This window comes from Dromaius novaehollandiae, chromosome W (assembly GCF_036370855.1).
Source record: "Dromaius novaehollandiae isolate bDroNov1 chromosome W, bDroNov1.hap1, whole genome shotgun sequence".
NCBI classification, from domain to species: domain Eukaryota; kingdom Metazoa; phylum Chordata; class Aves; order Casuariiformes; family Dromaiidae; genus Dromaius; species Dromaius novaehollandiae.
In genome coordinates this window covers 20957428-20970561 of record NC_088130.1, presented here as the reverse complement: position 1 = coordinate 20970561, position 13134 = coordinate 20957428, and the positions used below count along the sequence as shown (strand labels likewise).

At 42.8% G+C, this 13134-nt stretch overlaps 1 protein-coding gene across 4 annotated transcripts in view; it reads left to right on the top strand.

Annotated features, from left to right (window-relative positions):
- Nucleotides 1–13134, top strand: part of LOC112978801 (nuclear factor interleukin-3-regulated protein) — a 79381-nt gene that overhangs the window by 25162 nt on the left and 41085 nt on the right. For 2 of the 4 annotated variants that reach the window (XR_010385515.1, XR_010385517.1), the window contains exons 2-3: nt 3516–3611; nt 3693–4214. The gene's annotated coding sequence lies outside the window, so the exon portion shown is untranslated. The other 2 variants (XR_010385516.1, XM_064499837.1) reach the window with 2 other exon arrangements.

Genomic DNA, 13134 nt, shown 5'->3' with positions numbered 1-13134 from the left:
AAGTATAACGGCCGAGTGGTTGGAGTATTTATCTAGGAAACAGGAGAAAGGACTCCCTTGCCCCCCTCAGCCTGAGGCTGTGAAAAACCATATCTCCTCTCTCTCTCCCAGGAAAGTGCTGTCGGCAGCAGGCTAGAGGCAGTCTCCACGCTTCCCATGCAAGCCTTTCTGCTGCAAACTAATACGAGAAGCATTAGGAACAACAGAGGCAGCCCATGAGAAGTACCAGAACTGGTCACCAGTGGTTAGGTAGGCTCCAAGGGTGCCCACTCTACTGGGCATCTCTCAGCAGCTCAGCCCAAAATACAGCTTGCACCCTAGCAGTTCCTTTAGCAGCTGCGTTCGGCACCACAAGGACTGGGGCAGATGTGGGCGCCGTAGGTGCCGTGGCAGTGCGGGAATCGGACGCGGGGCAGCTCCAGGCTGAGGTGGCAGCTGCGCTTGGGAGCTTCACGATTGAAAACTGAAATCCAGATGGGGAGCGGGGAGGGTCTGACTTCCGCCCACGTCCTGGCTGAGGCACTGCAGCCCTTCAGTGCATCTGGCTCTAGTTCTTCAAAACTGTGTGCTTATAAGTTCATTCAAATAAGCAATTTTTGAAAAAAGGGCTTTCCCCTCCCTTCAGATTCTAATCTTCCTGCATGTAGAAAAAGCCAAGTTAGAATATGAAACACCTCAGGCAATAAGACTGAAATGTGCTCACCACAGAAAGAGCCCTCCTGTTTTTGTTTTTTGTTTTTTGTTTTTTTTTTTTAAAGAGTAGCTGTGAAATGGTTAAGTCAAACAAGACAAAACCAAAGCTAGTTCATCCCTCTTCAGATTTATGTATTCTCACATGATAGATCTGAACAGACCTAGGGGGGCTCCTTGTTAACTCCACTGTTTATTTAAATCGCTGACCTTCTTCTCACTTGGCTGCATTTCTAGGTATCACTTCTTTATATAGATAAACTGTTCTTTTGGCTAACTTAGCTCGTTTTTAACAACTGAAATATTTTGGATCAGATACTGAGTACAGCATAAACCTGAGCATGCCATAAATATAAAAGTAATTTGGAAAGAGCACTTCTGGTCAGACTGAGTCAGCTGCAATTTAGTTTGTTGACAGAGTTAGATCTAGTGGAAACAAATAGAAACCACTTGCACGTTAATAGAGAGTGATGGGAAGAAATAATCTAGGCCTTTCAGAGGTAGTAAAAGTGTAAGTAAGTGTAAGCAAGAAGCTTTCAACGCATTCTTACAAGGCAACCGTTTTTCTTCCATGAGACTATCCGGAGCTCTACGTTTTTGTCCACTGTGGGTCCACAACTGCTCTTTAACTGTTTAATTATATTTTTATTGCGTTCATGCCTCTAGTGCAAGATGTAACATGCATTCCACAGCTAGACAAACCTGTTTTTTTTTTCACTAACCAAACTGTATTTTTCACTAACTTACTGAATTGCTTCTCGCTCTTCTTCTTTTGCATCTTTTTTGTTTTTCATTTAGTCCTGTATTACGTAGGCATCCATTTATGATACTCCTATTACAGACTGGTATAAATGCCTTTATTTACAGAACTAACATAGGCAGCATTGTCACTGTCTGGACACCAAAGCCTTGTCCACATGCGGAAACGAAGAACCGTATGTGTATGATAATATAAAGCCTGATCACTGTTCCACATATCTCTATACAGGCATCCTTATTCTTCATTTAAAGTTTTTTTTTTTTTTAGTCCTCTTTGGAAGTGGGTTAAGATAAAATGCAAAAACGCGCCCTTGCTGTTTACACTGCAAGTTGATTTAAATTCAGGTAAAATGCAAATTTGATATACAGTATGTTCTGAGTATTTCCACAGACATGATAACAATGTCTCATGCCGGTTTAAAAGTGGATTGGAGAAATGTCTTCTCACTGGTAAGCGAGAGGACACATACTTAAGACCGCATTAAGTTATTGGGAAGAAATCTGGAGTATATATTCCCAAATGAACAGTGCTTTGCATAATTCCATGTGTAGGAAAAAAATTTGGTGTGGAATAAAACATTCTGCGTTATATATTCTATTCTGGCCTATTTCCCAAGTAGAAAAGCTCAGAATGATTCGGGACCAATGTTGGCCCCTGTGCCCATAAAAACAGTTTCGATGGGCCAGCTGAGTGATGTAATCCTGCTAGACGGTGTAAACCGTTAGCCAACTGCCTGTCTTCCCTGCGGAGAATGCCTAATCACGGTCTTGTCATCCTCCTCCTGGCAAGCTCACCCGGCATAATCCATGGTAACTTTGCCTGAGCAAAGATGTCAGGCTTGGGCTGTGCAATTAAATGCATCTCTGAGCTGCCTGAATCCCGTTTATATTCTACTGATGCTGCCGTATACAGAGCACTATAATGCAAGGGATTTCAGCCTTTGATGGACTGTTCTCTGGATCTTTGTTAAAAATTAGCCATTTATGTCCTGATTTAGAGTCTAGTCCATATTCTACGTGCCTTCTGCATAACTCACGCAGGGGATGTACTGTAGCGCTGCAAAGAATGACTAATTCTTTCTCTGTTATGATGACTCACTATTTGTTGTTCTAAGAAACAGGCCTCTTAAATCATGGCTCTCCCTTAAGTTTCTTTTTTTCCTTCTTTTCTTTTTTTCCCCCCTGCTCATATTTACTATTTATCAGTCTAGGCAGATGAGAGACTTTTAAATTTTTCATATAAATTTTCCTCCAGTATCTTCCCTTAAGTATTGTCTGCAGAATTTTTTACCTCCTACATGGAGATTTAAGAAAAGATCATTCAAGTATCTAACACGATGAATAATTTAGCATTGAAAGACATACTCTCAATGCTACAATTAAAGCACAGTTGCTCCTTACAATTATATGTAAAGAAATTTTCTATCTAACCCTGTTGATTAATCTTGTCTTCCTTTTTTCACTGTGACTAGCTGTCTAGTGTTACATGCCTTTTGCAATTAACCGTAAGCACAGATTCCCCAAACTTCTGCTGTTGTAGCTGTCTGTAGCTAATTAATGGTAGAAACAAATAGATAGGTGTTGGACCTTTGGTAGAGTACAAGAAGTAATTTATTTCCCTATTTAATACTGCTTCTGGGCTGATTCAAAGCCAGGCATGCAGCTGAGATGTTTCGGTTTGCAGATTTTGCTTCTTTTTAAGATCCTGCAGTTTTTCTCCATTTTATCATACACAGAGAAGTTTACTGTGCATTAAGCCAAAGTAATAAAATTATTGTATCCTTTGGCAGTGTCAGCGACTTTAGACAATAGAATTCCTCTGAAAACACCAGCCAGCAGTACATTCTTGTGGCACACATTTCAGTTTTGTGAAATGATTGTTTGTATTTGCTTTGGGTTGGCTTAGTGATTATAAGCACATTTTTAAAATTGCCTTGTCATGACTTATTTTCTCAAAATCATTATATTTTAAATGTCTGTGTGCCTTGTGATGCCTAAATTGGCTGCATCATTAACTCTTGTTGAAAAGAGCCACAGATTTAAGACCTACTTTATCTTTCCCTTAGATGGATGTTGGCGTGCACTGAACTTTGAAAATCTGCCCCCTTGGTAGCTATGACAACTAGTGATGGATTCTGGGGTATCACAAGCAAATATGAAAGGTAAGTGAAAAGCACAGAGGCTAAAAAGAATTTCTCTTTAAGGTGAGTTACTGTCTGTTTCCCCACCGAATTTCTTTGCAGCCATGACAGCGAAGGCACTCTACAAATACCTCAAATTTGGGTCCAAGTGTGTTCACATCTCAGAGGCTGTGTTTGTCTGTGAGAGCCTGAAAGGCTTCAAAAGAAGTTGGGGGAAAAGGAAAAAAGAAAAAAGCATCGTGTGAAATGAGGTTTGCTTTTAGGGCCCTGAACTGTTTTTCTGTATGCGACTCCACCCGCTCGGTGCGAGACTCTCCTTTCAGTGGAGAAGCTGGACAGGGACGTCCTCGCGCCCCGGCCGTGCGCTTGCTCCCCGCTCGGCTCCGGTCGAGTCCGGGAGCTGGGGGGGACGGGCTTCAGGGCGCCGTGGCTCTCTGCCTCCCGTCCTTTGTGGCCTGGGAGGGGGAGGACGGGCACGCTCCCCCCCGGCTGTCGGGGGAGAGAAACGGCGTCGCTCCGGCTGCCTCCTGGAAACCTCTCGCCGCGACTGGACTTGCTTGGGGATGGTTCTGGCACGGGAAAACCAGTCCCTGCTGCCTGCGCCCATCTAAGACCGATTTCATTGCGCAGGAAGAGACAACAAGGATCCCGGAGAAGGGGCTCACTTGGCCTTCAGATCCTCCCCGGGGCGAACGGCTTGATTTTTACTGTTCAAAGGCTTTTACTGGTGCCGCCAAACGCCCTCTCATCTGCTTCTGCTCTCCGCGCCACCTTCTGCCACAGGTTCGAATATTTCCGAGCTAAAGCGGGCGAGGACGTTGAACAAGGCCGGGGTGGTCGAGCCCTTGGAAATATTTCCTTGGAGAAAGTACGAGCTGCGCAGATGCCCGAAATAAACATTTTGCCTGCTGACTGCGCGGGAATGCTTCGAGTGCTTTCTGAACTGGCAGGCCGAAGTGAAACAAATACAAATAATCTTATTCGGGAGGCAAAGCTGTGTATCGCGGAGGAAAAAGCAGTGACCGTCTTACAGGAGCAATGGCTTTTTAAAATCAACCTCTGTTCGGCGTTTGACCCCTCTTTTTACTTTTCCTGTGCCTTTCTTAGGTCTTCAGCTTTCTTAAAAAAACAAAACAAACCACCCAAATCTTAAAAAAAAAAAAAGAAAGAAAAAGAAAAAAGAGAAGGCAAAAGACCAAAATATTACTGCTTGTGCCATTAGGAACAAATGAGTTTTTGTAACATGTATCAAATCCTAAGATTTTGCTGGCGTGGTCGGTATCTTCTTTGCAGCCAGCTGTAACTCCAGTTTGGAGTACTCAAACACGGTGCAGGTTTACTGCCTTTGCTTTGCTCTCTGTGAGTCAGGCAGCCCGTGTTTTAATACTTGCTCAAAGGTTTGGGCAGCACTGACATTATTGTGCTGTTTTTGTGTGCATGGCCCTTCTAGAGGCAGGACAAGTTGCTTCTGGGCGTACTGCACATTTTTCTGCTGTTTAGTGCAAACTCATTCCCTATGGCCACACAGAAAGCCATTTGCTACTGTCTCACCAAAATGCTGGGGGAAGTTTGTATGGTCCTCATCTTTTTCTGCTATAGAAGAAAGCCATGAAGTGCCATCTATGTGTCCAGATTTTAAACACACACGATAGCTGTCCAGAATTAGTAAAATTAGGCTTATCACTCACATTTTGGTGCTAAAGGCATTTCTTATTATGGCGTATACTTATGAGTCTTGTTATAACACTAATGTGGGAAGTGGTAATTTCACTTTTTATCCAATATTACATCATTTTAAACATTCAATTAACGTCCATACATTCTGGTGGAGCCTACCAGATATGCACGCAGCTACCTTTCAGTCCACACTCCCTCCAGTAGCCAGCAACACATCTTTGTAAATTATCTTGAAAGATATTGTGGTACCGCTGAATTAGTCACTTCTAATGATTTCTTTTTTCTTTCACTATTAGAAAAAAATCTAGAGATGTTGCGGTACCGCTGAATTAGTCACTTTTAATGATTTTTTTTTCTTTCACTATGAGAAAAAAAGCTAGAAGAGAAAGCCACCAGCTCTCAATTTAGGGACCAAAGCCCAATGGGAATTTCCTTATCAAAAGCCTTTTCCCCCACTTACTCATATAATTAACTTCTGCCTTCTCTATCGGGCTTATTAAGTTCACTGCTGCGTTTTGAAATGATGCCCTTGGAGCCGTCACAGACTTCATTATCACCCTTCTGCCGCTGCACGTGGCCTGTGAATTGTACCCTTTTGGCGAGGCTTGCAGCAACAACTTTTTCAAATTACATTTAAACAAATACCCAACATACAGCAAAAGTCATTTGTAACACCTCCAAGTCCACTGACTTTCCTCCCTCTGATTAATTCTCTTGTACTTTGGAGGCCTGCTTTTTTCCTATTTACAGGAAAAAAGAAGGCTTTGTATGACTGGGGACCTGGGAGTTGTTAGAGAGGCTGTCGGGCCCTGTGGTTGACGTAGGAAAGAGGTGGGATCAGAAACCTTCTGTGTTGGCCTCATGCATTTTGATCCAAAAAAGTTAAATAAAACAAGTAAAAAGACTTGAGTTTAAGGCATTTCTTTGTTTCTGATAAGAATTCCTGGATATCCCTGTTATATCCTTATATTGGTGCTGATAGTTTTCCTTAGGCTTGGATTGAACTGTAGCTTGTATAACATTTGTGATTTGACCTTTAGCATCTTCTTGCCCCTAAATCAAATGACTGCAAAGTTCTTATACTCTGAGAGGAATTACAAGTGAAGTGTTTGAAATGCAGTGCAATTTTAAACGAAGCTGGGAAAACAAAGTCATTTTCATCTCTGTGATTGCACAAATTGCTGGAATTTTTAGAGCTTACTGGAGCTAGGCAGAAAAGTTCACGGGATTTGGGTCCTTAATTCCATTAGGCTCCTCTGAAAATGCCAGTTAATGCTGTCTGTGCTATATTACATGTTTTCGAACTTTGCGTAACAGAATAGCAGAGGTGCAGTATCTGTATCCGGCCTGGTGAGAGTTTGGAAGAACTGAAACTGGAGTCTCTAAAATGGGCTGTGCTGTGTGTGACTCCTAGCAGCCAGCTGTATCACCCATGTCACCTACAAAGATTTGTCTGGGGTAACTTGAACTGAGTACCTAAACACCTGACAGCAAGCTTATTGCCCACCTGACTCTCTCTCTCTCTCGCTCGCTCGCTCAGATTTTGGGGGATGTATTGCAAATCCCACAGGGGGATTTTCTTGCTTGTTACAGCGAGGTAACCAAAGAGCTCTGGGTGTCTTAGCAGATGTTTGGTATCTTCCTTCACCAATTTTGAGCTTCTAAAAATTATTTTAACCTCTCAAAAATGTTTGGGGATATGGGTATGGGAAAGGTATGGCCATGCAAGCAATATTGGTGGCATCCAGCCAATACACACTTGCCAGATAGTTGGTGAGTTAGTCACCACTGTGATTTTGTATTTGGGATAACATCAGCCTTAAACAATCTGGAGAAGTTTCACCATGTCAGGTGTTAAGGTTATGGACATGCTCATGTCCTTTGCTAGTGCTCTGCAAAGGCAGCTTGCTTAGCCTTCAGTTTTAACCTTTCTGTCAGCTACCAGTAGATATGTGTCAGTAGATTTTTCAAAGCTTAAATTTAACCTACCTGTTATGCCTGTATGGATGCAGTTAGCCATTCCTTTGGATTAGCTAGTGATTGCTGTTTCATCATATATGGCTATCTGAACCCACTGGACTTGCCTTTTCCTAATATGCTGAAAAGGGGTGGTGGAAGCCAGAGGTCACTTTTGCCTACACACCCCCGCTAAAGGGTAGAAATTCTTCCTTCATGAAAAGTGGTTGGCTTCATCTCACCAATCTAGTTGTTCAGCTCTCCTCCTCCTCCATTATCTTCCATGCTTATAATAATCCCCCTCATTGACTCTGACAAAAAACTTTTGTGGCATTTAATGATGTCACTTCCATTCTTTTACTGCCTCGATCCACAGGCTGTCAGATGGTATCCACCCGCCAGCAATGAAACCAACCTGAGCTCCACTAATCCTGAGCTTTATGCAGTTTTCCAAACCAAATGCCAAACTATTTGAAAGCATTTTGGAGATGGCACGGCAAAGGGCAACAGGTTTGCTGGATTACCTTCCTTCAGGGTAGCAATATTTATGTCAGAGTCATTCAGTTTTAACTGTCCTTGACTTAAAAACATCGTTAAAGATGCTGAATAGCTCAGGAGAAGGTGCAACTTCCAAAAGCTTAAAAATCTCAGCTGGGAATCCACCTGTGCTGGTAGCTTTTTCTCCTGTTGACAAATATTTAATTACCTGGCTAATTTCCTGATGCAGAATTTCTGCCTCCTGTCTAAGTCACTACATCTAATTTGGGAGGGGTTTTCACCATGAGGAGTGATGCAAGAGAGGTATTCCTCTGGGTGGAGAAATACAATCTTTGTGCAACGTATAAATTTAGTCTGGTGGCCTCAATATTAGCTGCCCTGGTTCTTGATTTTTTTTGTTTTGTCTTAGCATTCTTGCTGCTGCTGTTGCTTTCAAAACTGTGAAGTCTGTTTTATTATTTTTTCAAAGAAATCTCTCTTTGTGAATTGGATGAGAGACTTGCTTTTATTAATTTTTTATGTTGTTGAACAGTTTCGCTCTGCAAGTTTTTGAGATTCATCAGTCACCAATCAAATAGTTGAAGAGCCATTTTAATGGCATCCTGGTGGTGATAGGGACACTTGAAACATGTTGCTGCTTGAAGTGGTTGGTAACTAAAAATAACAGTATGGACTTAATTCTGAAGCAGAGAGGAACCCAGCATGGATAAACTGAGATGGACACCTACCTAGTTCTGGAGGTCTGTAGTCTTGAACCTGCACAAAAGTGATAGTGATCAGGACTAAACTGAGATTAATTCATGAACAAATGAGCTTGAGTTACTGTTTCTGGGGCATACGAGCCTACTGCCGTGTTAGGCAAGGTTTCTTTACAGACAGCATTCCGCAGTCTTGGGCTGTAAAACCTGGGCAAATGACTTGCAATTGTGGTGTCTCATCTTCTTCATTTGCAAATAAGGAAGCGTGAACTCTATTAAGCTCCAAGGAGTGTTGTGACTCTTGGTTATTTCATTAGTGTTTTGCAAAGTAGATTGAAATCTTTGAATAGAAGGTGCCGCTAGAATGAAAATTGTTCAGGTTGAATTTTAGTCCTGGTGTTTGCACAGCCCATGCTGAGGGAATAGTTGTATTAACTCCTTATGATCCTATTAAAAAAAAATGGACATTTTCACATTTTCATTTTTAAAGAGTGGAGTAATTAGCCAAAGGCGACATCAGAAACCATGGTCCAAATGCAGACTTCCAGGATTTTTGCAGACTCCACCAAACCTTTGGGGATTCTCTTTGCCCAGACCGTGATATAGAAAGACTTGCATTCGTCTGATCATCGCTGCTACAGCCTCCGCCACGAATGCAGGCAGAAAGAAAACGTAAAGGCAAAGGTGCAGAAAACAAGGAACTGAAATTGCGAGGGGAGGAGGGGGAGATAACCCTGGCCAATAGGCAGGTCTGCTCCACCTGCAGCTTGTGACGGCACCTGAGCGGCTTCGGACAGAAATCAGTGACCAGCTCCAAGTATTAATAATGTATTTCTTGACTTCTTCTGTATCTCAGAGCGGTTCTGTACCACGAGGTTCAGGTGAAGAGATGGGAGACGCACTGACTCAGAGCTGCCTGCAGCCGGCACACAGGGGGATACAGCAGCCTTGCATTCTCATTTCATGCCCAAAGAAACTGTGGATGCAATTAAGATATTAAATTCAAGGAAACTGTATACCGTAGCTAGGGGAATTCAGTAAATACTTCATGGATCAGCTAATCCTTCTTTTATTGCTGACTTCAATTAGCTTTTTACATACAGGTACAGCGTGCTTTTTTTTCTTTCAAACAAACAGCAATGTTTTCTATAGTATTTAACTTAAAGTGGCTTTGAGCAGTACCTGGCAACAACATTATTGCATTTTCTAGCCATTACAGCTTTGTTTTCCAGGCTTGTGGCTCAGCTACAGTGTTGAGAAAGAGCCCCATGGCAGGAATGCTGCAGAATCGCTTCACCCCAGAAGGAAAACTGAGGTTGCTCTGGCACCCCTTGAGGGTTGGGATAGTGTGTGCCCATCTCGACACCAAACCTGCCCCATTTCCTTCACTCTTCTTGCCTAGATCAGAAGGAGCCCTTGGGTTCAGTATCTGGTTGGCTGTAGTTACAGCAGCGTGTTTGTGAAATACACTGTGTGTGTGTGTGTGTGTGTGTGTGTGTGTGTGTGTGTAGGCTGTATGGAAATTACATCCTTTTCGCATCCTCATCTTTTCCTCAGGGTGCCCTTGAGGAGAGTCTGTCATGGCTTTCCAAAAAACTATAAGCTGAACGAAACAAAATTTGGTGCTAGCTGTCCCTCCTTAATTTAGGATTAAAACTATGAAGTGGAAGACCTTTGTCCAGAGGTCTGTGTGAACCTCATGCTTTTCCCGCTGATCTTCTGGCTTTTTAAGTTGATCTGAACTGCTGCGCTGGCTTTCCAGAAAATGTCATAAATTGTTTAAAGGAGAAAAAGAAAGAAATTTCCCAAGAAAAGCATAAACATTGAGAGTGCAGCTCAGCAGAAATATGCTGTGGCCTCTTTCCACAGGGAAGGCAGAGGAAATTGGGATTTCACCCTTCTGACCTCTTGCAGAAAAAAAAAAAGTGCCCAGCCCATATAACCATGTTTTGGTGTCAGCCTTCAACAGAGTTCCAAAAAAGAGGGATGAAGGCCATGCAGAGGAGGTTCCTCCTCTTCCTCCAGAGACCAACTTTTGATTCAGAACATGTAAAAATCTGATATTGCCATGTCATTGTATGAGAGAGAACAATTTTAATTTTTTTCAGCTTCCATTTTGTAGGCACGTAAATATGACAGGCAAAGATGACAGCTGCTTTAACAAGCCCAGCAGGGTATTTTGAATAGCCCTGATTCCATTCTGTGAATCCATCCAGCACAGAGTCAGCTCATCGGGAAAAATGCATTTCTCTTAGCGCAGCCACAACCGGATCTTAAAAATCTAGATGCTAAGCAGACATGTGTTTGGCCACGCATCCTATCCGTGAGGCTTGTTTCTTGAGGTGCAAACTCCTCCAGTCCCAGATGAGCTGCTGGGTGCTGCCAAAACAGAAATATATTGTTCATTTTGCCCTGTGACAGCACTGCTACACCAAAGTCCTACTTGAAATCTGAATCTATCTGGGCAGACTTAGCTCTTAAAAAGTACTAGACATCAATGAAAATGAAGAAAGAGATGGCAGTGGGAGGGTGTTTGACAGCAGTCTGGCAACTCTCCAAGCTTGAGGGGCTCAAGGCAAGTCCCAGGCAAATAGTGAGCAATTCTGCTAGACCACCAGCAAACAGAGCCACCCTGAAACATGCATTTGTCCTGGGATAGATGCTGCAAGCTGGGTGCAAGGTGAATGGGGAGGAAATGGGATGGGAAAGCCCGGACCTCCTCGCATCAAGAAGGAGAGGGCAGAGCTCCAGCCAGTTTTAGTTGGGGAAGTGGCTATGATGTGAGGGCAAGGTCAGGCTATTAAAAGTGTGACAGGTAACGTTTAATGTGGTAAAGGTGCCGCTAGGACTTGGAGCTGCGGTGGAAGTGGTTGGCCGGAAGAGATGACCATCTCGAGGTGTACTCCCAGGCTTTTCCCAAAGGGGATGCCACAGACCCGTGGTATGATCTGACAACACAGCCCGTTTTACACCGAGTTGCCAACAACTTGTTTACCTGTGTAAATAAGGTCAAATTTGGAAAGATCAACCAGCCTGCTGTGACTGAAGTCTCCCTTCTGCACTTAATAGCAGGCAGCCATAGGTGCTTTGAAAGTACGTCAATAAATGTCCGCGTCGGAGAGCCCGCTCCCCGTTAGCGGAGGTTCAGCCGTGTTTGCTCCCTGACTCACTGTTAAGTTCCAAATCAGCCATAGACGCTTGTGGCAAAGCTCACAGAACCCTTATGCCTTTTTCCGATAAGGACGTCACAAAAAAAAAACAAAAAACAAAAAAAAGAAAAAAAAAGAAAAGCAGCCCATGGCAAAGTTTACAACTGAATGGCCGTGCCACTCGACAGGCTCGACAGGACCACAAACCCCAAATCATAATCCCAGAGAATGAGGGAGGCTGCTAATCCTTTCTGTGCATTTCTTTCTGCCCTCCCTTTGCAGGCTGATGTCATCATTATGAGCGGTCACCTCCTGGGACCGTAGCTGACGCTCTGGTGGTTTTGTTAGAGAGAGAATCCCTGTAGCGGCAGAAGCTAATTGTTCTTCGGATTTGTCCTTCATTGTTGAATTTTATGAGCAAGTTTGTGAGTGAATTTGAACCTTATCTGAGCCACTTGGGTTTGTCCCCCCGGTGCATCTAGCTTTATTCCCAGGTTAAACTGTCTGTCTAATAAAAGTCCCTGCTTCCCGAACTAGCTGAGGAGCGCTAAGAAAAGCATTTGACACTGTAAAATGTTGAAGTAAAAGTACGGTAGTGGCCACCTTAGGTTTCAGAAATACTTTCATTGTATCACTGCCAGCTTTTCCAAAAGCTGCAGTAGCCTCTGGTGACCCGTCTGCAAACATTTCCATTACAAAGAATAATAGGTGAGGCCATCCTTTGTCAGCTCTCTTTCAACATGTGGTTATGAAAATAGCAAATATCACATCAGACAAAAAAAAACAGGCAGGGAGAAGTATAAAGGAATGCTACCAATAGGCAACAATGTAATTGTTGGATGGGGATGATAATCCTTATAATTCTGATTTTTCTCTAGTTGTCTTCAATCCCAGCAGCCTCATTTTCAGTAGGATCCAAACCTAATGCTATTTAACAGTTTTCCCTTTAGCATACGGGGTAATTTACCATTTTGGTTGGCCTTGCAGTGACTGAAATATTTAGGGGATTTGTGTAGTGACAGAAATAGATAAGATGTTTGCGGCAAATGGCTTAGCTCTGTTTAGGAAAATCTCCATGGGATTTAAGAGGATGCACTGATGTAATACAATTGGTGGTTTTATTAAAATTCTTTTTGAATAACATCTGTGGTAAAAGTATAGCCTATTCGCATTATACAGTCTTCCTCACCCCCTAGCCCCCCCTAATATCCTTTCTGAATGAAGAATTGAGTTAGAAACCTGTCTAGAGCTGAAAATAATATGGCAACTATAATGAGCACAGAAATGTTTTGGAAGTCTATTTATTGTGTTTTTATATACTTGTTTATAGCTGAGAAAATCACCAATAGCCAGATCCTCCAGTCGAAGCGGAAGCTGGAAGGAGGCAGTTTCTTGCCTTTGTTTAAAAAAATAAATATGCTAGAAGTAGCAGATTATCTACATGTTTATATACTGTTTCTACACTGCCTAAATCTCAGTGCATAAATGAAAAGAAGACTGCTAGTAGGCTATGTAGTGCCCTGCGTCCAAACACATCAATGTGCACGCACAAATGGCAAAACGAAC